This window comes from Anomalospiza imberbis, chromosome 7 (genome assembly GCF_031753505.1).
Source record: "Anomalospiza imberbis isolate Cuckoo-Finch-1a 21T00152 chromosome 7, ASM3175350v1, whole genome shotgun sequence".
Taxonomy (NCBI): domain Eukaryota; kingdom Metazoa; phylum Chordata; class Aves; order Passeriformes; family Viduidae; genus Anomalospiza; species Anomalospiza imberbis.
Window position 1 is genome coordinate 27,500,912 of NC_089687.1, and position 27,818 is coordinate 27,528,729.

General features: G+C 39.5%; 1 long non-coding RNA gene across 1 annotated transcript; it reads right to left on the reverse strand.

The window, feature by feature from the left end:
- Positions 1–703: 703 nt before the first annotated feature.
- Positions 704–27,251, reverse strand: LOC137477312 (uncharacterized). Its single transcript, XR_011000922.1, has 3 exons — positions 25,795–27,251; positions 14,751–14,809; positions 704–832 (listed from the first exon to the last, which is right to left on the reverse strand). It is a non-coding gene; the product is annotated as an uncharacterized lncRNA (long non-coding RNA).
- Positions 27,252–27,818: the final 567 nt, after the last annotated feature.

Genomic DNA, 27,818 nt, shown 5'->3' on the forward strand with positions numbered 1-27,818 from the left:
TCATGTGCCAAGGTAGGATAAACCTGTACCAAAACCCTCTCTTTTTAATAGCTTATAGTGAGCTGTCTTCCAATTACAAGTGCCAAAACTCTAAGATGTGTGTTTACCCACCCTGAAGGATGCAGTGGTGGTAAGAATGCTTTGTGTCATTTGCAGCTCCATGGGCAAGAACGATGGACTGAACGAGCAGGCAAAGATACTTCTGGCAAATCTCTTCACTGAAGTTAACATTGCTTTTCTGTGACCACTAGAGATCTATCACTAAATAAATGATGCTAAACACTTACGGACTGTGGCTTATTTGCAGCCACTAAAAAGTATTCATTAACTGCATTATAGCAGAAGCAAAAGTCAGAGAACATATACAATACAGACCACATTCCTCAGAAATCATGGTCTAAACTGACACAAGGGCACAGTGAAATAGAGAACGAATCCAAGAGGCAAAATAATCTATCCATGGTAAGTCTGTTGTAATGTTTGTAACAGTACCAAGGCATTTTGCCTTTCAGACCCTATTCTACAGTTTTTTTCCAGAACTCTTATGTCCTACACTACAGACAGGTAGGGATGTTAAGATTTTCCAGAGGCATTTGTCTAGTGTTAACAAAAAAGCAGTCTGAGAAATATTTAAGCCATACGTGAGTAACTTAGTTGTTGCTACAATTGATAAGGCAAAACAGAAAATATTAGCAACTTTATTGCAACAAGTAGCTCTTAACAATGGAGGCTCCAAATCTGCATACAGGGTGGTCAGCAGAGCAGAGCAGTGGCACAACAGATTGCAAGAACAGCAGCTATATATCTTGAGTGCAAAAACCCTGACAGTCCCCTACAAACAGAGATGTGGAACAGATTACTGAATAACATCCAGTCAGATTCCCAGAGAATTACACAGACACATCTCCAATTGCATGAGTAAAGATCTCCAATTGCATGAGTTCCTGCAGAACAGAGTTTTACTGGGCAGCAGCAGGCAGCAAACTTCTTGGCCCTCCAGAGTAGCCTGATCTGAGCTTTAAAGACTACAAACTCTGGGAGAGGTTATCACTGGCCAATAAAACCTGGGTCTTTCCACCAGCAGGATGGATGTTGCTGTCAGGGCTAGTAGGGAAATGTCTCATGTGTTTCTGCCCTTGTGAATCAGGTTATTCTTATAGGAAACAGGTCCGGAAATGCAGAGAGCTGCACCACTATGAGCTTGCATGTCTAGTACAGGGATTAGCCCAGAAGGCTTAGATATTTGTATGGAGTTTGCAATGGATGTTTATAAGAGACCTTGTTACTCTTTCAGCTTTCCTGTCGGATATCATAGCTGAGGTGTTTTTTTGTAAAGCAAGCAGAATAACCTAACCTATGAGAGAAACCAGTGAGATCTTTCATGTGCCATTTTCACATGTGACTGTGCTCACATTAAGGTATCCTCAAAGCAGTGCGCAGTTATGTCTCAATCATTAGCCCACTTGTTTTGTTAAAGCAACAGAGCTCTAGAAGTGAAAGTGTTGGTATGGCCAAGAAAAAGAAAAAGGATGAGTGGGACAAATGAGAGGAAAAAGAATAATCTCCTCCATGGGCAGAAAAGCTTGGGTTGAGAGTCTTTCCTTCAGAGGCACAGAATCAGGAGCACAGAACAGGAATTGGATGACACTCCACAAGCCTCACTATAAGGAAGAAATCTATATTTACCCTGCTAGAATGGTGTATAATAGTAGATTAAACACAGTTAATAAATTAATACTTTACATCTTCCTCTATCATGCTGGGGCCAACAGACTCTCACTTGGATATAACTGATAGTAGAGCTCACAACTTTCAGTAGTCTCTTAATTCTTAGCACAATCTTGTGATAGCAGTAAGAAAGTTCTCAAAATATCTTACCTGGAGAGATAATGGTATTTTATTTAAAAACAAGAAAGGCAAATGACTACAAACCAGGATATAATCATGTATCAGCCCACCATGTGGTGGGAAGAATGGCCTGTCAGAATCCAAACTTCTCTTAAAGACATGTTTTTCAGTAAGTCTGTGTTATAGGGTATGGACCTATTTCAACAAACACAGAGGTGCAACCACACATCTTCTTCAGACAAACAAACAAAACAAAACAAAACAAAACAAAACCAAAAAAAAAAAAAGCACCTCCTGGAAGCTCAAGGAGTTCTGTGTTGGGTTAATCAGCTGGTTCCCAAAGGAAATGGGACTGTGACAGTCACAATGGAGGAGTAATTTTTTTGTGCATGTAGGCTCACAACCTGTGTGACTTGTAAATTTATTAGCAGATTTCAAACAAAGTTGACAGAGGAATGGGCAATTCAGAGTTAAGAGGAAACAGGCAGCTAAATAGAGGACACTATCTTCAGCATCTGGCTGAGGGAACAGCTTTTGACATCAGAGAACATAGTTGGAATGCTACTCTTTTAAATTTTGCAACTATAAAAAAGTCAAAGTTTGCATAAATCATGAAGCAGAAATCTATAGAAACCAGATTTGTTACTTAATTTGTTCTTTTTGTTCTGAAGGAAAAGTTCAAAGCTTTTCTGGACGGAATACTCTTTCCACATTGACTTGTCAATAGTACACAAATCCTATTACAGTATCACAGCACATATAAAATGGGGGACTAAATGCTTCCTCTAAGTGACTGAATGCTAGACAACAAATATAGTATTTTGCTTAAGAAGTTAAGAGGTTACTTTGGTACAAACACTGGAGCAGAAGAAGGTAATTGGCACCAGCTTCCTTTCTTCCTTGAATTCTTGTTTTAACTCAGTTTTCACTTTAACCTTGCCCTTCATCTTTATGGAATTTCATTGACTTCAGAAGAAAGTGTATTCTTTGCTGCCTGTGGTAATGAAATCTGTTGGTTTTGCTCACTCTGAGATGTAGATGTGTCACCAACAGAGGATTTTGCTGCCAGCATTGACAGCAGATAGTGCTATCAGTACAGCTGGACTCAGGCTCCAGAAGTGTGTGACCCTGGGGTCATATAAAGGCATCTAATTATAACAGAGGGCTGCGTGCTTTATAGAAATAATAAAGTTCTACAAGCAAGAGGAAAACAGGAACATTGCACAAAGGCCTGAGTAAATGTTACTTTGCTGATTTCCACTGGATACTGTGCATTTCCAGTGCTGAAAGTGCCATGTACCCTTCAGACTGGGATGGTGCACCTCAAGCTTAGCTGAAAACATGTCAGTGCCCTGATGGCTTTCACCTGACTGCAGTGCTCAGGGTGCTGTGGTGGAACAAGAAATCTGGAAGCATAAGGGAGAGATTGTCATTCTGCAGTCCTAAATAATATAACATTTTTCATTTCATTTCAGGGTTATAAAACAACCTTGAGAAAAGGCTTTCAGGTCTCAAACTAGAGTTTATGGAGCTGACACATGCTTTACTGTCATTCTCTAGTGTCAGGGGTAGAGCTTAAAGAAGATGCTGAAAAGCAAAAATATTATCCTTTCTCCTGGTCCTCACTGATCTCCATTCTCCTCTAAGTCAGAAGATGCCAGTCACAACCCCAGGCCTATGAAGTCACTCTGGAGAATTTCCTGTGAGGAAAGGGCGCCTGTCTTGGTGGGTCCTGACTGAGTGCAAAGACGCTGCCCTTGCAGAATCTGTGTTTGTACATAATTAACAAGATGAAAGTGGACACAGAATAAAGCAAGTCATTAAAGAGGACAAATAGGCTTTTTTCACCCAAGTTTATCCCAGCACAGGAAACGATGTGAGTTGTGAAGTGTTTTCACTGGACAGATTTGCATCCAACACCCACTACCTTTCCTTCTCCAAACAACTGATGAATCCAACTCATCCGTATGAGCCAGCCGCATATGGCACACTCCTTTCCTAATTTAACTCCTGTATGGTTGTCTCATGAATCAGATGCTTTGTTGAAAAGATTGTGCTTTGATGCCGATGGAAAGGATTGAGAATAGGTACAGAGCTGTTCAGACACTGGCTCAGCTGAGAATTTAAAAGAAAACCAAAACCCTAATGACACACAGGCTTTAATTTGCCATCCAGCATTAGACACATGAGCCACTCTCTCCAGTGCTCCATTAGGGCCAGGAACAAATGGCAAACAGAATCAATCCGAGGAAAAATGTGGCCTTTCTTTTGCTTTAACCAGCAATTTTAGGAAATGCTTAATCTTCTTGCAGTTTACATAGACCAGACATTTATTTAAATAACAGTGGAGCAACAGTATAGAAGCTGACTGGAAAAACAAACCTTGCTATTTTAAAAGATTTTAAAAATTGCCACTTACAGCAGTTACAGCTCAATGTCCCAACAGCAGTACAATATATAAAGCTTCTGTCAAATGATTTCTATCCAGCATGAGTTTTTGAACTGATACTACTAATCATATTGTAGCCTCAGTGTGATAGTTTCTGCAGAACTAATATTATCTTGCTACCAAAGACCTTTTCAAAATAAAAAGATACCTCAATCTAATTATCTTAATGCCATACAAACTCTAGTATCAGTATTGACCTTTTTACTTTCTTTAGAAATCACAATCAACATCCATCCTGCAGATTAATCCCCTAAATTGTTTCCTTGTCAAAGTGTCATGCTTTTTCATTAGTGATTATAGCTAATTGCAATTCTCTCCAATCTGCTATGCAGCTAATTTTCTAAAACAGACTTCACTGACAGAGTATGCACGTTGCCTCTTTATATGGTAAAATGTACCATCATTGTTTGTATCACCATAGTACTTAGATGTCCCAAATGATGCTCTGCTTTTCATCTGCTAGGTGCTGTACAAACACAGAATTAATCTAGCACTTCAGTATCAGTAAAGCCATGTTCACATTTGAGTGCCCTAGTGCTTGGGTCTGAGCACACATGTGCAGAAAGCACTGGATGAAAAGCAGACCAGTCAGTCCTTATTGTCTGGAGGCAGGAGAGCCATACAAATGAAATAATTTCATCCAAGATCATGAAAAACTTCAGAAGGGGCAGAAACTTGGAATCTTCTGATCCACCTTTAGAGCTTCACAAATAGCTCACTTTCAAGCATTTATAATTCATACATGCCACAATCCAGACTAGGAAAACCTTAAACTGAGTTGTGATAACACAGCTGGCATTTCTTAATTACACAGTCAAAATACAGTCCTGGTCTCCAGAATATACTTGGAGTACTTTCTCTCTAAGGAGAGAGGAAAACATGGGAAAGACAGTCAACCTGCTAGCAGCAACATGGAAAGAACCTGCTGTATTTATACATATATTTTTCATGTACATGATCACAGCCAAGAGAAGGGCAGTGAACTGACAGCATTATCCCCTTCATATCAGTGGTGGGCAGAGTCCAGTAAGCCAAGATTCTGAAAGGAGCTCCTAAGCAACTACCTGAAACAAACATTTTAACATCTCCCGGAAGAGGCATAGAGGTGAATTACAAAATACAACATTCAGGAATGATATTCCCAAAAAGCAGAATAGGTTGAATATTAAAGACTTTGAGAAAACTCACACAATCCTTTCAAGGCACAAAGTAATTTTAAGAAATTAAATGGAAAAGTTCACTTGAGATAAATGTTCCTGCCCTTTTCACACAAAGCAGGACAAAAGCAGCAAGACTTGTGGGATTCTGATGGGAAGGGAAATTTAAACAAGAAAATATTAAACTGTTCTTCTTGGGGAGTTTAAATTGGTGTAAATTGGAGATGGAAAGTGATTGGGACTGCAATAGATGCTGATGAGATTTTGAAGGGAAGCAGATTCAATGATAAGTGCTAAGCCAGGCCATGTCTTTATGAAGCAGTCAGCATCAACTAATGTGTAATTCATCAACATTTCTGGCTTCTTCAGTAAGCTTAGGGAATTTTTGTCAACATTTATCTGAATTTCCCACTATTCTCTAATAACATTACAGCCCCAAGAGATGGGCCTACTAAGGGCCCCAAATCTCTGCTTGTTCATTACCTCCATCATCACTGCAACTTGCAAACACACCCTTTCATGCCAGAGGGGCTTTCTTCATTACCATCTGCCTTCTCTCCATGCTCTTTCCTGGCTTCTGTACCACCACCAGTCTGCAACTTACGTGACACCAGTGCACAGAAAGTTACAGTTTATGGTGATTTATAACCAAAGGAAATTCTGAAAATTATTTTTGATTGGCACAGCAGATAAGAACTTCTTGACAAAATTTACTCAGGTAATTGGACTGTTGTAATCAAACCATGTTCTCACCTACTTGTGCAAGTTTATCTGTCAATAAATGATCAATAACAACGTTATTCCCCATTTGCCCAAAGTTAAAATGGCCACAGCTATTTAAAATATTTCATGTTCAAACATTGCCATCAGTGCTATAAAACAAGTTACTGATATATACTCCTAATTACACCCAACCTAAAGACCTTTCTGAGTGGAGATTTATATAATTATTACCAGATTGCTCTTATATTTTTATTTCAGTAAGTCACAGTGCTGTTGCCAATTCATAATGCAGCTTCAAGATCTGTTTGTGCTGAAAAACATTAAGATATAAGGGCAAGAAAATATTCACTAAAGTTTAAGGTCAACAATATGTCATGTGAAATATATACTGAAATGAATTAACTGCAAATACACCACATCAAATATTCCAGGAGCTTTACTGTTTATGCCTGTTTAACTTTTATAGATATATATACACACACATATATACACAAACACACTCATAAACATATATTTCCCAAAAAATAAACTTCAGATCCCTGGCAGTATTATCAACATATTACCATTCAGATATTGCATGTACCTCATTCTTTGGCCTGATAGCTGTCACATGAACTTTGAAAGAAACAGACTCCTGTTTCTAATTAATAAAAACATAAAAGTGTTTATGCAGCAGGAGAACCTAGAGAGTTTATTACACTGAGGCCTGTCCAGAGCCAGTGTGGTTTTGTCATGTGCACGTTAAAACTGACACAGCCAAGTTTGGTTACAGCCCATAGAGCATCTGCAAGTCATTTACATACTTTCAAATGCTGCAATGATAAACACACACAGCTCTGTGACCATCTGATGGTTACATCTCAAAGTGAACAAAGAGAAAGCATTCAGAAAAGGACAGGATAAATTGCTTAGACTGAATTTGGGGAAGGGTGGGAATGAAGAGGAAGAAGCCCAAAAGATATTTCTAAGGACCTGAGCAGAACTTATTTTGCACTCCTTATTCTACAGAAAGTGCCTCCTGTCACATTTATATTGTGGAGGCATAGCCCAGGGAAATATGGCTATTCAGACAGATAGGAAGTGAGTTTGCTTATCACCTAGCTGCCTGACTGACCTCATCATAACTCCCCAAGGGAAAGCTCATTTTGGGCAGAGACTGATCCCAGCACAGATCTTGTCTACTCAAGACCAAAATTCTGACTCCAGCCAGAGCTAAGAGTTTATTTCCTCTCATACACTGGACAGGGCTCCTTCTCAGATGTTGATTTAATCACAAGAATTAGCCTTACTAGCAGTCCCAAATAAATCATTTCAATGTAAGTATTATTTAGACATACCCAAAGAAGTCCTTTTTATCTGTTTTGCTTTGAAGTTAAGAATCTTTCACTCTTATTTCAGATCTCTCAGGAATGAGAAAAATGTCCAAAGTTGGATCTGCAATCACACTCTCACTATAGCCAACTCCAATGAATACTCCTGGTGGTAGAATCTAGTTTAAAGTCTTTTTGAAATAGCTTTGGGTGTTGGTGACCCTCTAATCTGCTTTATCCATTCATACAAGATCTATTAAAGGACTAACAGGATGTGGTGTAAGTTAGAAAGAATGTGTTTGGACAAGCACTTTGCATTATGTACTTATTGGCTATGACTGTCAGCTTCTTTAGAATTTTTTTTATTTTACAAGCAGAAAAATGACTCTAAATTTTCAGTGCATATGAAAATCCAGTAACAACCGCCTTTGAAACACAGAAAAATGTATATACTTGAAAGACAAGTTTAAATTTGGAAGTTCTACAAGTTTTATTGGTATTTCTGACATTCACATCAACAGAGACCATCAGCTGACTCCTCACTGGTGACACCTCTTCAGAAAAGCCAGGTGATCTCTGTAGAGTTTCTACTTAGTCAAAATTTATCGATATATTTTTAGATCTGGATTTACACAGTCTACTCTGTTCAGCTCAAAACATTTCCCATTAAATCCAGAGGACAAGTGTTCCAGTCAACCACAGCCATACATGTAGTAAATGTACCTCCAAACCAGTTTCAAGACTGCTCTAATTTACAGTGGTAGAAGTAGGGATGAGGAAAAGCCAGTTAAAAAACCTGACTGGCTTGAGGATTATGTGAGCAAAAATAGCTGTGATTTCTTGCCACAAAATTAGCAATTACAGCCTGGAGGCCTTGCTATAAAGTCCCAGGACAATGATAATAGATGGATTGTACTGCCTTCATGCTTTTATCAAGGGACTAAAAAAGAGAAGATATCATTTCTATTGTGTCTGCTCTCTCATATGGCATAATGGCCACATTTTTCTATCATTTGACTGTCACAGTGAATATGGAATGTATGTCCAGTTGTGGATACTTTTCTCACTCAGACAAGATCTAAATCTTATGGCTGAAAGACAAAGAGCAAATTTAATTGTGATCAAGGTTGAATCGGCACAGATGAGCAAGAATACATGACTCGAGTTAATGTCTTCCTCATTGTTCTGCAAATTAAAAAACTAATCAATAATAAACAGCAAACAGCTACAGAAACCATGAATGTATGATTCCATAGTGGTAAAAGAATGACAGCCCATACATGGGGTATTACCACTGTCTGCTCAGGTGCCTCATGGTGGATTAACCCGAGCCATTTGACTTTGTGTTGATGATGGACTAGGCACACAGGAGTTTAGGTCACATTTCTGATATGCAGGGGCCTTGCACAACCTAAATTCACATTCACAGAATCTCACTTACAACCAGGGCAGCAAAAGCACTTCACAGGATCAGAGTGAGAGATACAAAGAGATATCAATGCCCAAACAGGTTGCTTTAGCAAGAAGATGACACATTGCAGTGCACACCTTACTAACATTCTTCCTAATATTCTCGAATGTCATCATTGCTTCCTATGGTGCTACTTGTGATTCCTGCAGGTATAAGCAAGAGTAGATAAAGGTGCAAATTGTCTGGAAACAGTCATGAGAGAAGTAGTAAAAAAAAAAAAAAAGGCAAACATGAATTTTTTTTCAAGTAGTACAGCAAGCAATTTGTCCTAAAGACAGCAAAAGTCGCATCAAACAATTATTCTTCTAACTAAAAACCAGTTGAGATCACTACTGGGAGGAGCTACCATCCATGCAGACAAACAGGTGTCCCTGAGTGGAAGTGGCATGTCACTGTCCTTAACACAGGACACATGACACAAAGAAGTTTGCAAACAGCTAGCTTTTTACATACTTGTAGGCACATGTGGGCAGAACAAACCCACACAATGTTGGAGCAGTACTGTAAACCACTTTTTCTGCAAAACAATAGTTCTGGGCATCTGGCCATGTGACTGAATACAGGGATGAGTCAATCCTAAACCTAGAGATGCTCAATAAACTAAACAATCAAAGGATTTACATGCTAGTGAACTTGGATATGCACGTTTATAACAATTTTAACTTTGTTAAAGATCCAACATCTCTATAAAAATACTTCTTACTCTGTTTACTCCTGTCTAATTGCAGGCTTGATAGGAATCCTAAACACCTTGGTTGGGAAAGGGGAAAAGGTACAGTGAGTGAAATGCCAAAAACTGACCACCACTATCAGCTATGCCTGGTATAGAGAGCATTGCAGCAAAACATAGACTTCAGTTGCTCAACAAGCAAATTACCTCCTGCTTTAAAATGTATTTCTGGGCTCAAAAATATATAGACTAATGATAAGCATTCAAAAATCTTAGAAAGATACATAAAAGCTTAAAGTATATAATCCATAGACAAAATGATAATTTTGTCCAGTATAAAAAACGGTGCCCAGGGCAGGGAGGAAGTCACCCATGTTTGGCCACTTGAAAGTCAGGACATTGGCTTTGTCCAAAACGGGCTGGTTAGTGTGAATCTATGAGTTCCACTACTATAGCTCCCCATCTTGTCTATTTTTATGTGTTGTGCAGTCTATCAAGATTCAGCTAAGTGCCTTCTTTTGTCTGGCAACTCCAATGAGGATAGGATTGGAAGACAAAGACAGGAGCTTGATTTTTTAAATTACTCTCTGGTGCACATCAAACAAGCGTCCCAATTATACTGAACCGATTCATACCATCTGTGACCCACAAACATCTGTGCTTCCACAAAGGTGCACAAGTGTATCTCAAGCAGACAGACTCATTCTTGTACTGAGAGGTCCTAGGTACAGTAGGCAGTGAAAAAAGGTGATGTCATGGAAGTATCAGCAAAGCAATATTTATGCTTGAGATAGGTAACTGCTAAAGACCTGGAGCAACCTCCTGTTAGTATTTTTAGGGGAAAAAAAAAAAAGGCCAAACAAAACCCACACTCCCCTCTCAACTAATTTAATAAGAGAGTCCCATAAGGTTACAACACATACCCTTAGCTGGTGCCAGAGATTAAGTGATTATTCAGGGGACAACTTTCAGCTCCAGGTCAATGGTCTAAGCCATCCCCTCAGTGTCCAAAATGTCTCTGGGATGAAACAGATTAATTCTGGGAGCACATTCAGCACAGGTTTGTGCCACAGCTGCTCTGTGCACAGCTTTGTCACTGGAACTGGGAGATGCCCCCACAGCTCTCTCCAGTGCTCTCCTGCATGAGGAGCCAGCCACGCTCCCCACAGCTGCCACAACCACAGCAGCCAGCCAGGCTAACCTGCACCGCTGTCTAGAGCACAAGCACTACAAACAGGATGGCCAGAACCACATCCTGGACATCTGTACTTTCCCCCTGCTAGCCCACCTCCACAATGGGCTTGAGTGGGAGTCTTAAGCTCCCATTACTAACCCCTGTTTTATTTAACTGCTTAGAGCAGAGATCAGAAAGGAAAAATTCCCTGTAGGGAGTATTACTAATTTAGTGAAATCCTGCAGGGACTCAAAAAATCTGCACTAAAATGAAGCATGCCCTGGAGTTTTCAAAAGACTAGCAGAGTTTGAGAGAAAACAGGTACTCTCAAGCTGTCACTGCTTTTCTTTGCAGAGATCCAGCTTTATGGAAAAATGCAACATTTTGATTTGTGAATCTGATCCAATTTTTTAACTGGGTTGCTGTTCAAAGTAATGTATTAAAGAACTTCCTCACTTTAAATTATTTTCCCATTTTAGCTTTCTGGATGTAGACGCTCTCCACTGACCAGATTTGTTATTTCAGTTATTCACTATTTCCAAAAGCAATGACATGTTATTCATTTAAGGGGTTCAGTTCTCAACTCACTATTATGCAGTCACGATGTTCCCAACTGCAGTATAGGCAGTTTTTGGTGTGTAACAGGACATTGCATTGGAAGTATGGCAGAATTTAGCCAGAAGCTTTTTGGCTCAGAGCGTCTCACACCTCTTGCCCTTTTCCTGGATTAGGTATATTTCCTGGATGATCATTAGGCACATATAACTAATCTCAGTAACTATCTATCAAGAACTGAAAGAACTGAGCTGGCTGATACACACAGATTACTTCATAAATCACACTGGTCTCAAAGGCATTGCTTGCTGAGCAGTTTTAGAAAATATATCCTGAGTAGTTACACATGGCTTTTGGAAGCTAATGCAGTATTTACAAAACTGAACTAATAAGACTAACAGCTTCATTTTTTGCATCAAAATGCTGAAAACTAGCACATCAATTCTCAATATAACAGTTAATAAAAAAAAAAAAAAAAGAGCTACTTCACAGAAGCTAAACCCTGAAGTCCCAGATGACATAATGACATCTCTTGAAGGCCAAGCCCAGGAAGACAGAATACAGAAGCACAAGTCCCTTCAGCCCTACCCAGAGATCAGGGGCTTGGACATGCAAAGTTGTTCAGATATCTTCTGAAACTTCCAAGAGCACCTAGCCCAGTTTCGTACTTAAGTGAAAAAAAAAAAAGGATTTTAAGATCCCACCCACTTTGAGCACATCTGAAATATTTGCTAGCAATTATCATCTTCAGTGACCTGCACTGTGTAAGACCAATTTCTGGTCTCACAGCTAAAAGCTGATCTGAGTATTGATATATGTTTCTGTCCAAAACAGGTGGCAGACAACCACACTCTATTTTCCAGCATGGTCCAGACATGTAGAGTCTGAGGGTCTGAGCACCTATTTAGTGCAGAGAAAGCCTATCATTTTTTATTGATTTTCACTGTATGTAACATGGACCGAGATCATATTGAAGAACAATTGCATATCAGAAGCAATATAGACTCAAATCCTAGCACTTACCCCAGAAACCTCATCCTAGAAACCTCATAGATGTGATCAGAACACCCTTCCAGTAAATGGCCTCACCAGACTGCCCCTGGTAACTGCAGAAGACAGCTCATGGGAGCACTGCCATGTTCTGGCACAGCAGATCATGTAAGGACATGCTTTGTATTTGTAGCAGCACAGCCTTAAAAGACACTAAGTTAATGTACTGGGGATCTATGTACCTCCAAAAAAGCCAGAAGTAAAAGCAGAAAGAAGAAACGATTGTCCAAAGCACTTGTGGTTTTTTTCCAAAGCCTAAACTTGCAACTCAGCTACAATTTCTCTGAGGAGGTAATATCATGTTTGCACTGCAGGTTTTGTCTAGAAGGCATAAGTGATGGCTATGCAACGGTGCAAGAAATTGTTCTAATCTACCTGATGCCTCTAAAATTGCTTCCCCTGCAGCCAGCTTCCAAGACAGAAATAAACATTGTTGCCACAACCATGAAGAAAAAAAACTGCAGCAGCAATAGTTATAGAGGGTTAAAAGTCCCTTTGAAGGTCCCAAAGCTCTGTTGCATGCCCAGAACTGCTCTTCAGGCTCTGTGTGGAGGCCATGGGCTGCTGCCCAGAGCCCAGCACAGTCCACTTGCTCCGTGCTGCTCACACTACACAGTGTGAGAGAGCTGGTGCTTCATAAAGTGGCTGCTTTCATGCTGAGCAGGCAAAGGAAGAGCTTGCTTTGTGCTTGAAGAAACAACAAAATTTGGTGTTATTAAGTTACTAGGGTTAACTATGCTTTCAGTGAGCCACTGTCTAGCTTCTTATAAAACACAGCAAAAAATATAACCAGAACAAGAGAACCCTCTTCTTCAGGACGGCATTTTAAAGAGGCACATTGCTAGAGATATAAAATACATAAACACAGTCATAAACCCCTTTTTCTGCTTGTACCTCTAAACCTTTCCCTGGGTTTTAAAATGGAGGACTCCTCCTTTGTTGTGAGCACATTTCCTCTGCATTTCATAAGGTGGGGGCTCCCTCTTGCTTGAGAAGGTTCCCTTTATAGAAAGTTAAACAATGAGTTTGGAAAAGTTTTGATTGATAATAGCTTACATATGGTGCTACAGAAAAGGAGTCTATTTTAAGGATCCTTCTTCTCCAAGAAGGGATTCTAAAGAGGCACCATGTGTTCCAAGCTTGCTGGCAACACTTGAGCCTGCTCTCAGAGCCTGCCTCTGGAACTGCTCCCTGCCTTGTGATGGAAACCATATCCTAAGAGCAGTGGACGTACATTTTATTTCCTATGCTTGTGGGGCTCTGAGAATACAGCAGTAGTGGTGTGTAACACATGCTGTTCTGGAGGGGATTCCTAAGAAACATTCATCCACTGATCTCAGGTATATGAATACAGAGCCACAGATGTATTACTTTCACACATAAACCCAGAGAAAATGGAGGGACATTTGGGTGTCTACTTTCCTTCCCAGTGTTTTAAAAAAATTTATTTAAACTATATTATTACAAGGAATTACATTTTAGCTAAAGAGACATTTTGCAATCTATTTGACTCAACCATCTGAGAAATGAAAGTGCATGAAATCTTTTAGATTAAGATGAGTCTTCAGGTCTTTCTCACTTTTCATCAAGATCTAATCCTAAAACATAATGTTAAGGGCATCAGGCACAGTGGCTTTCAGATAAGCAGCTTGAGTTTCTGGTCATAATCAAGAATTCCAGGAATTCTTCTTTCAGCAAATAACAGGCAGGAAGGACACAGTGACCTTGCAACATTCAACCTGCATCAAGAGCTGTCTGCCAACTTAAATCTTGCCTATGATTTCTATGATGACACAGCATTTCCTTTTCTAAACAGTTGCATTGCTTTGTGTAACCGTTTAGGATATTATTTACAGAAGGGTGAAATAATTCCTATCAACTTCAGTGATTATGAAACTTGCCAAGAACAAAGTAAGATTATCCTCATCAAATTTTGTAAGAAAAGACGTACTAGCTTAAAATAATTTAAAAACACTTTTGTAATGTCTGCAGCTATGACAAGTCACTTGAAACAGAACTGAAAAACATGCCTAAGGGGGCTTTTGCTTACAAATCCTCTGAATTAAATATGCTTTCTATAAATATATTATCAGCATTTTTCATGTACAAAACCATTTGATCGTGGTAACAAGAGTCCTAACAATTATCTGTCATCTGTGACATGTCACTTGATAATGCAGATCATAGTGTTTCTGTTTTCTGCGTATCTGCAACTATGTGCAATGGAAGCAGAACTATACATACAAAGAGTTAAAGTTTAAAATATTATCAGTCACACTTTTCCATTTTCAGTATAATCTGAGAAGTAAGAAAGCACTAAAAAAAGTTGTCTGCTTTACTTACCCCAAAAGACTTTTGACATAATGATCATCAAATGTCAGAGGTTCATAAGATGACTTTCACTGTGATGGAAAAAGATACTGGTTATCAAAACAGCAAACCACGTTGCCTGGTTTTGGTTAAACTACTTCAGTGCTTGCATACTTCTTCCTAGCAGCAGCATGAATTAACTACCACAAATTTTCATAAATGTACAAGGCCAAAGTTATCTCTAAGGTACAACAAAGATTATTTGGGTCTAAATTAAAACCACCTGAATTTTAATGCAAAATAATGAAAGTGTCATGTGAAAATCCACTCATCCAAAGTTCAATATTTTTGAAATTTAAAATCAAAACTGTACTGGAGCCTTGTGTCTGACTCAAATAAATGTTTCACTAAGAATATTAACTTCATTAACCTCATAATGCATGTAAGTGAACAAAACAGCTTGTCATTGGACAGTTCATAATGCCAGCACCACCATTCACATCAGTAACTAGAGACATTCATGTCCCTCAGTCTTAAGTGATGGGTGGCTGTGCAGTATTCACAGCAATAGCTTGTACTGGGAACATCAAATGCATTAGGCAACAAGCTTGGCAGAAGGGCAACCTTCTCATCATTATCCTGTGCAATTCATCCTGGCATTGTGAAGGACTGTGAGATTGATGTCTCACTGCCAGGTCTTGTCATTTTAGAGATATTTAACATGGTGATATTATTCTCACCCCTGTGAGAGCTTGTACTGGTTAAACTCTGACAGAGCTCTTCCTTGCCCCTCAGTAAAGCTTCCCTTTTCCCTTATGGCACAAAGGTATTTTGCAGATCCAGGCGATCTCCAAGTGCCCACCCACAACTCCTTTCCCTTGATACTTCCAGCTCCAGGAATGATGCTTACTAGAAAGGCAGTTCATCTCCCTAGAGGAAAACAGGGAGTGGAAAAATGCTACCTCTAGGGAGCATTTCACACTCTTCATAAACAGTTAATTCTAGTTAGTGCATGCAGACTCACAAAATGCAACTGCTAAGGAAGAACATATGCTTTCCATACATAAACAATAACAATTTTCCAAAACCATCTTTCAAGATTGTCTTTCTTCTTCAGCCTGAGCCAATGCATTCTAATCCAAGGGAGTTGTCTGCCACAAGTGATGCTGCATTGTTCCTTGCAGCCTTCTGAAGCAGTTTCCTTCTCTGTGAGCTATGCTTATCACATCCTGTGCTTCATTATGTTTCCAGGAAAGCTTCCCTAGCACAAGCCAGTTTCTCTGAAGCCCTTTTGCTCCATTTCTTTCCTCTACTGCTTCATCACATGAAGGAAATGCAATCATCTAAGGGAGGAGAGATACACCATGGCTGTTCTGCCCTCCTTTATTACAACCCCAGCTGGTAGAGAGGCCAGAAGAGAGTCTAGGTGTTGCACAGCTTGAAACTTCACATCTCAAAACCTAGGAGTGCAACTGACTGATAGGTTCAAACCAATACTTCCATCCACTGTTTCTCTGCAACATCCTTCCTAAAGCACTTTAAATGCATAATGTCCAGGTAATTAATGTACATAAAGACCCCCCGTGGCTCTCTTACAGAAAATGGGAGATTTTTTTAAGGAAATAAAGACAGTAAGGTAGCCTACCACCTTAACTGGAAGATAGACACCAAAGTGATTTGTCACCTGAGAGAACAGCAGATGGAACTCCACACAGAGATGTTTACTTACTCAGCCAGGAGCACAGTGTTATGGTCATCAAGATAACCCCCTTCCAGATCCTCTAACAGTCATGTTAACCCACAGTAACATTCCTAACTATTTGATCCCAGTTACCTTAAGCTATTCAAAATACACAACTTTTCAGTTTGGAGCCTGGCTCTTTCAGTCAAAACTCCAGAAGTGCTAACAAATTCCAGGTAACAGACTGGCTAAGGGTTAGGAATTTATTCTTAAAAATTCCCTAGATAACTTGTTAATTCCCCCAACTTTCCACAGATATATGCAAAGAGGTAAAGAGGTATGAGTAGAGGTAAAGCCCACAGATTATATTCTAGGGCAGGAACTAAGTTGGTCAAGAGGATTTCCTGTTTGTTGAAAAGAAGTGATCCAGTTTCATTGTGTAGCTACTTCTTTGTCTAGTGAGAAATAAATGTCATAATTATTATTAAAAGTGGAATACTCTAGACAGGGAAATACAAACTGAGTTAAGTTAAATACAAAGGCATCCTTTTTTTTTCATTTGGACACAGATCAAACATTCTGAGGAAAAGTCTGCCATACAAGAAGACCCTTCTACACTCCTTTCTTCCTAACAGAGAAAGTAATGGTTGGGTGTTGATCTTGTTTATACTTAAGGGACTGTTATGAATTCTGGCCTTGTCTTATGGAAGATGCAGTGTTAGTAAATAGTGAGAAGATTTGTTAATAGTTGGGTTTATATATATATATATATATATATATATATATATATATAAATATAAAATATATATTGAAGGGAATTACTGAGAGACTGTCAGTGTTCCCAGTGCATTAAAATTCTCCTGAGTTGCAAGAATTAGAAATGCTTTCCCTTCCTAAGTCAGAAAAATGCACACAGGGTAAACTACTTTCAATATTGTAAAACAGAAAAGGTGGAAAAGTTTAAGCCTCAGGAGACAGCAACCTTTAGAATTGCATTTAGATGGTTTTGACTTACAAGGCAAAGTTTGGGCAAGAATGTCACCACCTCCTTGAAGCAATGTATGTACTGCTTAGGAAAAGAGAATCTCAGGTGCCAAAGCTCAAATGGAAAGATCTGAGGATGTTTTTTTGGTTTGCACAGGCAGGGCTGGTCAGCTGGCTCATGCTTGTGTATTGTCCCCATCTGCAAACAACAAGTACACCCTGCTATCAACTCCTGGGATTCTCATCATACCTCACATGGATCCTAAATCCTGATTTCCTACAAGCATATGAACTAAGGACAGTCTTGGTGGCACTGGAAGACACTGTCCTTGTCTTCAATATCACAGAGAAAAGCTTTCCAGAATGTGCCTTTAATGAACATATAAACTCAGAAAGTCAGAATAAAATAAACCAAAAGCAGTCTGATCTCAGAGTTTAATTCATTTAACAAATATTATGCCACTGCTGTCATTTTTACTGCTTGTATTCAGGAACACTGGATCAGAACAACCACAAAAAATGAAGGGGGAGAATGAATATGTAATTTCAGGATGCCAGCAGCTATGCAGGTGATGGTCTGATGTAACAAGACTCATTTGGGGACAGGAGGCTGCTTAAGCACTGGTTCAACTGCAGAGACAGGCTCCACAAGGAGAGCTGCTGCTGAAAGAAGGCAACCCAGTACTGCAGGGCTGATCACATGCAGAGATGCAATAAAACTGGTTTCCCACACTTTCACAACACTAACAACTGATGAGCCAGGGCAATATCTGAGCAAAGAACCCAATTACCTCTGAGCATTTGTACTTCTCTTGAAGCCCAGCCTAGCAGTTTTTTAAACATTAAAAACAACAAAGAAGTAATAGAGGGAATATGCAGCCAATGGTGGGGCAAGGAGGATGAGTAAACCTTTCTTTGCCCACAATAAAAATGTTTTCTGCAAGCTGCACTTGAGAGCACTGTAGTGAGTGCTGCTACGTGAGGATACCCGGGAGAGGCAGCTCACACTGCAGCAGTGCTACTCTGAGGGTGAGCTTTTATCACTACTGGCTATTTTCTCCTTCCTCTAAGAGGCACAGCTGTTAACCAGATACATGAAGCAGGAAGTCCTTCTACTTTCCTTTTCTAATGCTTTGGGAACAGTTATTGAGAAGTCTGGGTCAGAGCTTATAAATAATATGAAACTTAAAGTAAGCTAACAAATTCCTGCAGGAGAGAGCTTTCAAGAGAATGAGTACTGTGATTCTTCTTTTTTGGCAAATAGTACAGTACACAATTTGATTGCTGAACTGAAATACTCTGTGAGTTGCATGGCAATTCAAGCTCTGTCTCTTTTCATAAACGTCCTTCATGTGCTTTTCCCCTCCTCTCATCCTGGCTGCTAGGAAGGCCTGACTATGGCTCTCTGCATACCCCAGGGAACTGGTAAATAAGAAAGAGAATGATAATGTAAAAAAATAAGCCACTGGTGCTTAAGTCTTAAATCAATATTAGAACAGGAAGCTTTAGTCTAGTGTATAGGTCAGGGTAGTATTTGAAATACAAACACTGGACAGCTTGGTTCATGGAGAGGGCTGGCTCAGAGAGCTCTGCTGCGCTGAGGAAAGCAGGATACAGCTGCTCTGTGCTGTAGATACAGCTCTGCTCCAGGCTGTTCCCCACAGAACACCAGAGAAACTATTTTACTGCTCCAAGACCACAATAGGGTAGAACAGGCCAGGTTTCATGCAAAGCTGGGGTTTGGACTGCACTCAGAGAAGAGATGAAAATCATCGCTCCTGCTCCGAAACAAAAGCCACATGGACAGTAAGGCTCAAAAACATGTTCCTAGCAGTACTTAGTAAAACTTATCATACTGGGGAACTGAGGCTCAGATTTATAAAAGGAATCTAAAACTGGAACTATAAAGCCTACAAGGTGACAAGCGCAAGCGCTGTGGTCATAATTTTGATTAAAAAACCCCAAACAAACAAAAAGCTGAACCCTACACAAACAACAAATTCCTAGAAATTCACAGAACTTAAAAGCAAGAGTGAGACTGTCATCTGTGGTACTTCTATGGAATATTTGGTAGCACTGGGGCTAGTATGTGCAGCAGCACCTTACCCTGAGTGCCCAGGCTCATCAGTGAATTGCAGAATATTCTGAAGCACACTGAAATCAAAGAATCATTTATAAGAAGTCTTGAGTCATGATTTTTTTACATGAGTGTCTTCAGTGAATGGTATTAGGCAGCTGCATTGCTGAAGTCACTGCAAAACTTTAGGTATTGAGGCTTTTGGAAACAGAGTTCTCAGGCCTCAAACAAGCAAAATGCACACTTTAAAAGCACAAATACTGGCAGGAAAGCTCTGACCCCACAGAAACTGTATTAGCTGGAGACTGGAGAACTGTATTCTCCCATTGACTTCAGCAAGTGAACATGGATATACCCAAGAACTCCTCCACCCAGCCCCATTTCCATCTGTAAATGAACATAATAAAATGCTCTGAAAGTTGCACACAAAACAGGTTTTTCATTTCTCAGTTGTTTAGAAAGACCAGTTACCATGGTTGGCTTACAGGGCAGACATACATAAACATTTCTGCATGAAAGCAACACCTTTTTAGGGGTGATATATATGTTAGGTGTCTGTACCATATCCTCACTGAAATTACACTAGAGTTAGTGCATGAGATGCACTGTTAAACCACTCTCTGTGATCTGGTTAAACAGTCACAACCAGGAAAACATCAAGCTGTGAAGCAAGCGAGAAGGACAATTGTTCTCATTACAATTACATCCAAAAACTAAGCATGAGGAAGATGAGCAAAATTGAAACAACACTTTAAACACCACGATTACTGTGCCACCATGTCATATATTTACATGGGCTTTCTGACCCCTCTGAAGTGTTCATGCCTTGTGCCCCATGGGGACTTACTTTGGCACCTTTTATTTTAAAAACTGCCTAAGGATGCCGACACACAGCTCTACAGTCCATGGTTAAGAATTCTGGCAGACCCATCCCAGGATAATCTTAACTGTGCAGTAGCTTGCACAGTGCCTGAAGAAACTCCAGGCAGCACAGTCTGCTCTTCCTGGGAAGACAAAATAAAACAAATCCCTATCTCTCATCAGTGCTCTTTGACCAAGGACAGTATTTCTAAATTTCCAAAGTGACTTTTCTTCCACGTTTATTTGCTTTTGCTTGTTTGCATTGGTAGAAATTGCCATTAAGAATATTAGGATGAAATATGGCATTGAGAATAACAGGATGTGAATAACAGAAAGCTATTAAGTAATTTATAGCAACCATGCTACATTTAATCCCCTAACACATATAGTGTATTCTTTTTAGGGATTTTGATCTGCATTTAAGACTAGAAATACAAGTATCTAATGAAAAGACAATTTCTAGGGGGAAAAACAAAAACTGAAGAGGAAAAAGTGAAGCATGGAAAACACAGAAGCTAAAACTCAAAACCAGAGCTGTTTCACAAACTAACAAGCATAAGAAATTAATCCTAGTTAAGCTGCTACAGCAGACTGTACAACTAATGTGCAAGTGTTTGATGCATACCAGAGAACCTTGAAAGAGAAAAGGCATGTGAATAAAATATGATTCAATAAAATAATTCATGCTGAAATGACAGGATTTTAATTATGTGCAATTTCAGCCCTGTGAATATGAAACAGGAAGAACCTCAGGCATTTAAGGCTCTGATGACAGAAGTTATACGTTTATTCAGAAGTTATACATTTATTTACTTTATGAAATATTAAGGTGGATGCAGCATTTGGAAAAAAAAAAAGGAAAAAAAACCATAACCAGCAAACCCAAACCAAAACATAAAAACCAATACACAAACAAATCCACAAAGACCATATATTTAGATGTGGTCTTCATCAATAATCAGGACTACCAGTCAAAGAATAACTGAAGTGACAGCATAAAGCCGCTTCCCTCAGATACCTGTGTGTTCCAAACAGCTGTAGCATCAGCACAGGCACTGCAATAGTGCTGTCAAGAAATGCAACAGAAAGGCAGGCAAAAAAACCAAAATATGTGAAAGTGCATATTTCAAAACAGTCTTGTTCAGGACTAACCTGGGAACATAAGAGAGCTCATACACTTGGGAGAGGGATGTATATCTGGATAAAGGCTTCAAAATAGTTCCCAAATCATTCAGGAAGAAAGCAAGAATGGTAAAGCAATTACATATGGTGATGTTCACAAAGAAAACAGGAAATATAGTCCACTGGGGAGAAATATAAAAGACTACTAAAACAGGCAGCCTGTTGTGAATGCAAACATGAAATTAGAAGAGAAAGCGATTCAAAACTCCCCCACAACTGCTCTTCCAAACCACAAAGCCCAGCAAACCAGCTATGAAGCAAGTAGGCAACACTATGTATCTAAATGAATCCTTTTAAAATCCTCTTTGCTTTGTAGCTCATTCTACACTCAAATGGTACTGGGAGCACTTTTTAAGTAAATGTCTAGTGAAAGTTCAAGAAAAATTTAAGCAAAAAAGTAAAGATCATGTAAATATAAGTTAAAGGGTCACTGTTTTAGTAAAGCAGCAGGAAAGCTAAAGCAAACAATTAGGTCTTTTGTGCTCAAACAATTGGCTGGATTAGTGCTTGAATGGACACAGAAATTTTATGTATCAAATTAACTGTATTGAGAGTTGGGATATCAATTCACATATGAAGAATATGACTAGAGATCAGAGCAGGAGGGGGTACACAACTGTGACATGGTACACTGGCCAATTTTCAGAATCACTGGCATCTAGACAGGCCTTTACTTCAAGTGACACAGCTCTGCCTGTCCTAGCAGAGACATGCAGACAGGCAGCAAGATAAGAACTCATGAAAATCTGAGTACAGGAAACTAAGCTGGCCTTTCTCTGCCATTTTTTGAATATCTGAATCACCAAATCTTTTTTTAAGTAGCTTTGGGCATAATCTTTGAAACACAGATTTTATCTTTTTTCTGGGCACAGGATGAAAGAAATAATCACTTAATGCACCATAATGAAAGCAAAAGGAACAAGAAAGAAGGGAGAGCATACTGAATATAGTAAAGAGAGTAGGAATGCACAAGGTTAAAAACAAGGGGAGAACAAATCTATGGTTGTAATGTGTGACTGGACAAAAGAACCCCAGTTAAACAAGGAAAGAAATCCCTGCTGGTCACACACAGGGTCAAAAATAATGCTGGGGAGAAATCTCAAGTACTCTGCTACTATGCTTAACAGAAGAAACAAGATCCTGCAAACTAAGCTTGAGAATTCTTAAATATGAAATTAGAGGAAATTATTCCAACACACTGGATAAATACTGTGGGCTCATCTGCAGCACCATGTTCAGCCCTGGTTAGGCTGTTAGAGATACTGAGATTTTTGAGAAAAGACAACTGATTCTGAGACTGCAATGGGATTAGTGCATCTGTGAATGAGGATCAGCAGCTCATCTCAAATACCCACTGCTAGATGTGCAAGGAAAGAAGATTGTGTGACAGTAAATAAAGTCACAAAGGCCATTTGACTGCAGACCAAATGTATCAGACAGTCTCATGAGAAGGCAGTGACTACTGCTGGAGAGAAGTAATCCCTGTTTTTTGCAAGTGAAGATTTCAGCACGTGTGTCTTCATTTTATAAAGTGTTCCAAAGACCTTTCTCACGCCTGAGGCAAGTCACTATAATTCCTCTATAATTTGCTTCTTCCTGATCCCAGGACACCACCTCAGAATCCTACAAGAAATTCTCCTTGCCTCAGGTATGAGGGAGTTCTCTAGCCTTTTATCTGAGAGAACAACCTCCAGTCAGAAAACCAACCTTCTCACAATTTATTTTTCTCAAGTTTTCTAAACTTACTTTCATTTCAGGGCTGCTTCAGCTTCTGCTCTAGAGAGAGAATACACACAGCTTCCCTTTTATATGAATCCTGCATTACCACCCACCTTTGATCCCCTTCCTCTCTCTATTTCTGCTATTATAATTTCACAGACTTTGCCCGGAGGAACCATTAGATCACTTAAGCAGATCTCCACTATAATGCAGGCACTAACTTTCACCCAGCTACCCCTGCTGAAACCCATACACTTCAGTGAAATGAAAGCAAGAGATTAAATTGTACACTGCAGGAGACCCTGCAGCACAAGCTGCACTGGCAGAAAACTGGGCAAAACCATATGCAAATGATTCCATCAGGAAACAACTGCCTCCACTGCAGAGAAAGTCAGTCAATGTTACCAATTTGGCATTAAAACCCCACTTCTAACACAGAATCTAAAAGTAGAATATGCAATATGTAAAAATTACAGATAATCTAATTTTCACTTAGATGTCTATGCTATATCTTACATAATGAGCACTTTCCCTAGCCTTGACTAACTGCTGGTGTTTAAGAGAGAATAAAAAACAAAATACAAACAAAAAACATCACAGAACAGCATGAACAAAGGCAAAAGCCCTCCCTTACTCTTACAGCAGAAATTATGCTAAGATTTTATTATAATTACTGTCTTAATGCAGCTGATTAAGTCTGAAATTCAGACTTATGAAACTTTTAAGTATATACACAGTAAGTTTACAATTCAAGCCAGCACAGTCCTACATCTTTACAAGTACTGGTACTTATTACCTTCTCAGATGGAGGGCTGGAACCTTATGGCAAGATGGAAATCACACAGTTTAATTCTCACACCACTGGGTTTGCACAGTGCTTTCATAGGCAGAGACTGCTTCACAACAGCAGGAATGATGCCTTCCAAGAGCACATCTCAGCAGAAGACCAGGCAGGATTCCTATACCAACAAGCAAGGCACACTGAACCCAGAAGATCAGCAACCTCCCTATTGTTCTACCCTATGAAAAATATCTTACCCCAGAAAAAAAAAAAAGTGACTTAATGACACTAATGACAAAAATGTAGGAAGCAGGCTAACAGCTCAGAGGGTTCGGTTATAGGGAGCTGAACCTGAGGTAGGCCTAAGTGACAGTGACCCCACTGATAATTAAAAAGGACAAAATCCTTCACTAAGCTGATTACAAACTTTAATAATATACATACTTTGAAAATATAGAATAAGAGGTTTCAATCCACTTCCAATGACCTCTTCATGACAATTTCTATCCCAATCACACCAGTAGTGATTAGATGTTCACCTAGTTAATGGTCAATGGCATGCATGACATGAGCTCTGGACTACAAAAATTCATTTTCACTTGCTTGATTGTCACTTTATATTGCAATCTGTCAAACCTGGTCCATTTGAAAGTAGTTTTAAAAATATTCTACAAAGAATAATTTATATTCATCTATTCTCAGTTTATGAAATTAAATACACATTACAAGTAATGACCTTGTCTGGCTGTAGTGCAGATGAGCAATGTGAAGGTCCTCAAACAGCATTAATACCAAAAGCAAGCACAGAACCCGACACTGGGACAGCCCCAAGGGCTGGAACAAGGTACCCACTTTATCAAATTACACCACTTCCAGACTTGGCAAATGGCACTGACCTTACAGCTGCTGCACCTACCAAATGGCTCCAGAAAGCTTAGAAGAGAGGAATTACTAAGGCATTTTCCCTGCCCCTCTCCTTTTTCACACAGATTTCTAGGGATGTGCCAGCTGCTAACCAGCATAATGCAGAAAGCCTTTAGTGGCTCTGATGTACCCCACCTTAACCTGGGTAGCCTCTCCCACAGCTCCCCAGTCAGCTAGGAAATCTCTGCAAACTCAAGGTGGGACCTTATCTCTCATCTTGAAAAGTCAGACTTCTTCCCATACACAAGCAGAACCTTTTATGCAAAAGGTTACTGTCAACTGCAAAATATAATTTAGAGGAATGTTCAAGACAGCACTTGTTTCCAAACAGCCCTTTCCTTAAGGCAAAGGGCTGAATCCTTGGTGAAATGCCACCTCCTCTGCACTTCTCTCTGCTGTCCTGTCCTGCTCCCTTCCCTCATAGTGCCTCTTGGCACTACAGTACCAAGCTCACTATGAAGAGTTCCTTGTTCTGTGACAGCAGAGGAGGGATGAAATGGCACACAAGGAAATACAGCATGTCTAACTTTAGCTTCCCTCTATTTCTGATGGAGTAACTTCAAAGGCAGCAAATAAGTTACAGTCTGCTCCCATTAAAATGCAGAACAGTTTCCCCTGAACAACTTCAATAGGAGAACTTTATATTAGGAAAAGCACACACCACTGAAATCAGACAAAATACACTTTAAGAGAAGCATTGTGATTAAGGGACTGTTTTCAACAGCGCTGCACAAGTTCACAGTGACTTACCCAACCTCTTTCCTATGGCAATACTATAAATATCCAAAAGGCTGGCACACCAGCAATGGAAAATGAAGGTAAAAGACATGGAGGGGAACTCCTATGACTTAGGGTAGTCAATACTCACTGTGCAACAGCATTTGCCCCAGGTGCTTTTCCCTTAAAGAACAAAGGCACAGCGGTGTAGGCAATGTTTGCTTTTTTAACAGCTAAGTACCTCTTCCTGTGTCTACATGTGGTCCAGTGCCTAGAGATCAGCTATCACACCCATGTACGAGGGAGAAATGAAACTAAAAGCACTACACACTCTCCTATCCCATCTCTTGTAAGCTGTGAGCCATCATGTCACTACAGCCTGTGAGGAATCTCAAAGCCCCCACCTGCAGCCAATAGGGTACATGGGGCAGAAATCAAGCTTAACCACACAACAAACAAAAAAAAAAGCAGGGGAGCTGTGAAGTTTTGAAGGAGTGTGATCACTACTGTGATAAAAAATATGACTTTCACTACTAAACAGATTTCCAGCCATAAGACCTCAAAATAATTAACTAAATATAACCTGAAGTGATGATAAGGTCAAGCTTGAACATGCCTTAAAAACTGGAGAAAGCTGAATGTGTCCCTTGAAGTAATCAGACAATGCTGGGACAGTAGGGAAAGGAATCACAATCAACATGATAAAAATATTTTAGAATGTGAACATTAAAACTCAGCTTTGCTACTGTCAGACACAGAGGTGCCTGTGTGAATTCACATGTACAGCACACCTTTCCCACATTAAGAATGCAAATAAATTGCCACTTTAAAATGGGCAGGCACTGCAGAGACAACACAAGACACTATCGTTGACTCGTGATGAAAGCCAGGAAAAATAGAAAGACTTTTTAATAAGACAAATCTAAATTATTTAAATAGCACTTAATGCTTCTACCATTTTATCCTTTACCCCACTTACATTCTCATTAATATCAGTTACTTCCCAGCCACAATAGCTTTGTGACCAAGGCCATCTACTGGTGAGTGGGGTGTGTGAATTAATGGGAGGTTTGTTGGCCAGATTTAATTAGTGCTTGTCAGGATTTAGGCACATGTTAATGAAATTGTGCCAGGCAGCTGTCAGGAATTATTAAATATTATCACAGTTTTGGATGAACAAATAAAAAATTAAGGCTTCCCAAATCCACATGGACCTAAAGAACCATGATGTTGCCCAGGGGAGAAGAGTGTGGAATTTTGAATCTGCATCCTGTTGTAATCCAGACACAATGTCACCTCACTGCTCTGTGTAAAATGAATCAGACATGTGAGTGTTGCTAATAGAGATATGAATTTTACCCCCAAAATCACTACCAAACCTGGTAACATTGTTTTCAAGAATTAACTGGGTCTGAATGGAAACATTTGTAGGCTAAAACTGCAAACATTTGAAATGGAGATTTATTGGCTGCACACCATAGTTACAATTGTACTTGTCCCCAGGCATTAGGCAAAAATGGACACCAGGCAAGGAAATGGAAGGGAAATTAAGCAAACCCATATCCTCACACACTGTCATTTCCAAGCTGATGTCTGAGACGGATCAGCAAGGGAGAGCAATAGCAAGCTATGACACAGATCCTCACACTGTTCTACTGTTACCTGCTGGCCATCATTATTCCCAAATCAGGAAGATGTTTTTAATAAGACACTTCCTTTAGCTCTTTTTTCACATTCTGTAACACTTAAATTAGCATTATGATTTTTAGAGAAAGGTGTTTGAGTGGCAGCACTGGAAATCCCCATATTACAAGGCAATAGTCTCCCCATGTTTGAGATGAAGTAAAATTAACCCTTTACTCATCCTTTTTGCCATAAGAATTTCTGGCAACCTCAATAGCATAGAGAAACATATCCACTAGGAACTAGCTTGAAGAACTAAAATAATTTCTTATTGCTACTTTTGGATAGCAACATAGAAACCAGAAGTTCTTGTTTTGCTTGAACAAATGACACAGAAGAAAATATTTCCACAAGTGAAAATGTGGATGCCATAAAATGACAAATGCCCTTCAGTGGCCATCACTTCAGTCTGATTAATTACTATGATGATCAGATTTATGACAGAGAATTTATGGATAGCAGGTAAAATGAGTCAAACCTTCCACATCTGTC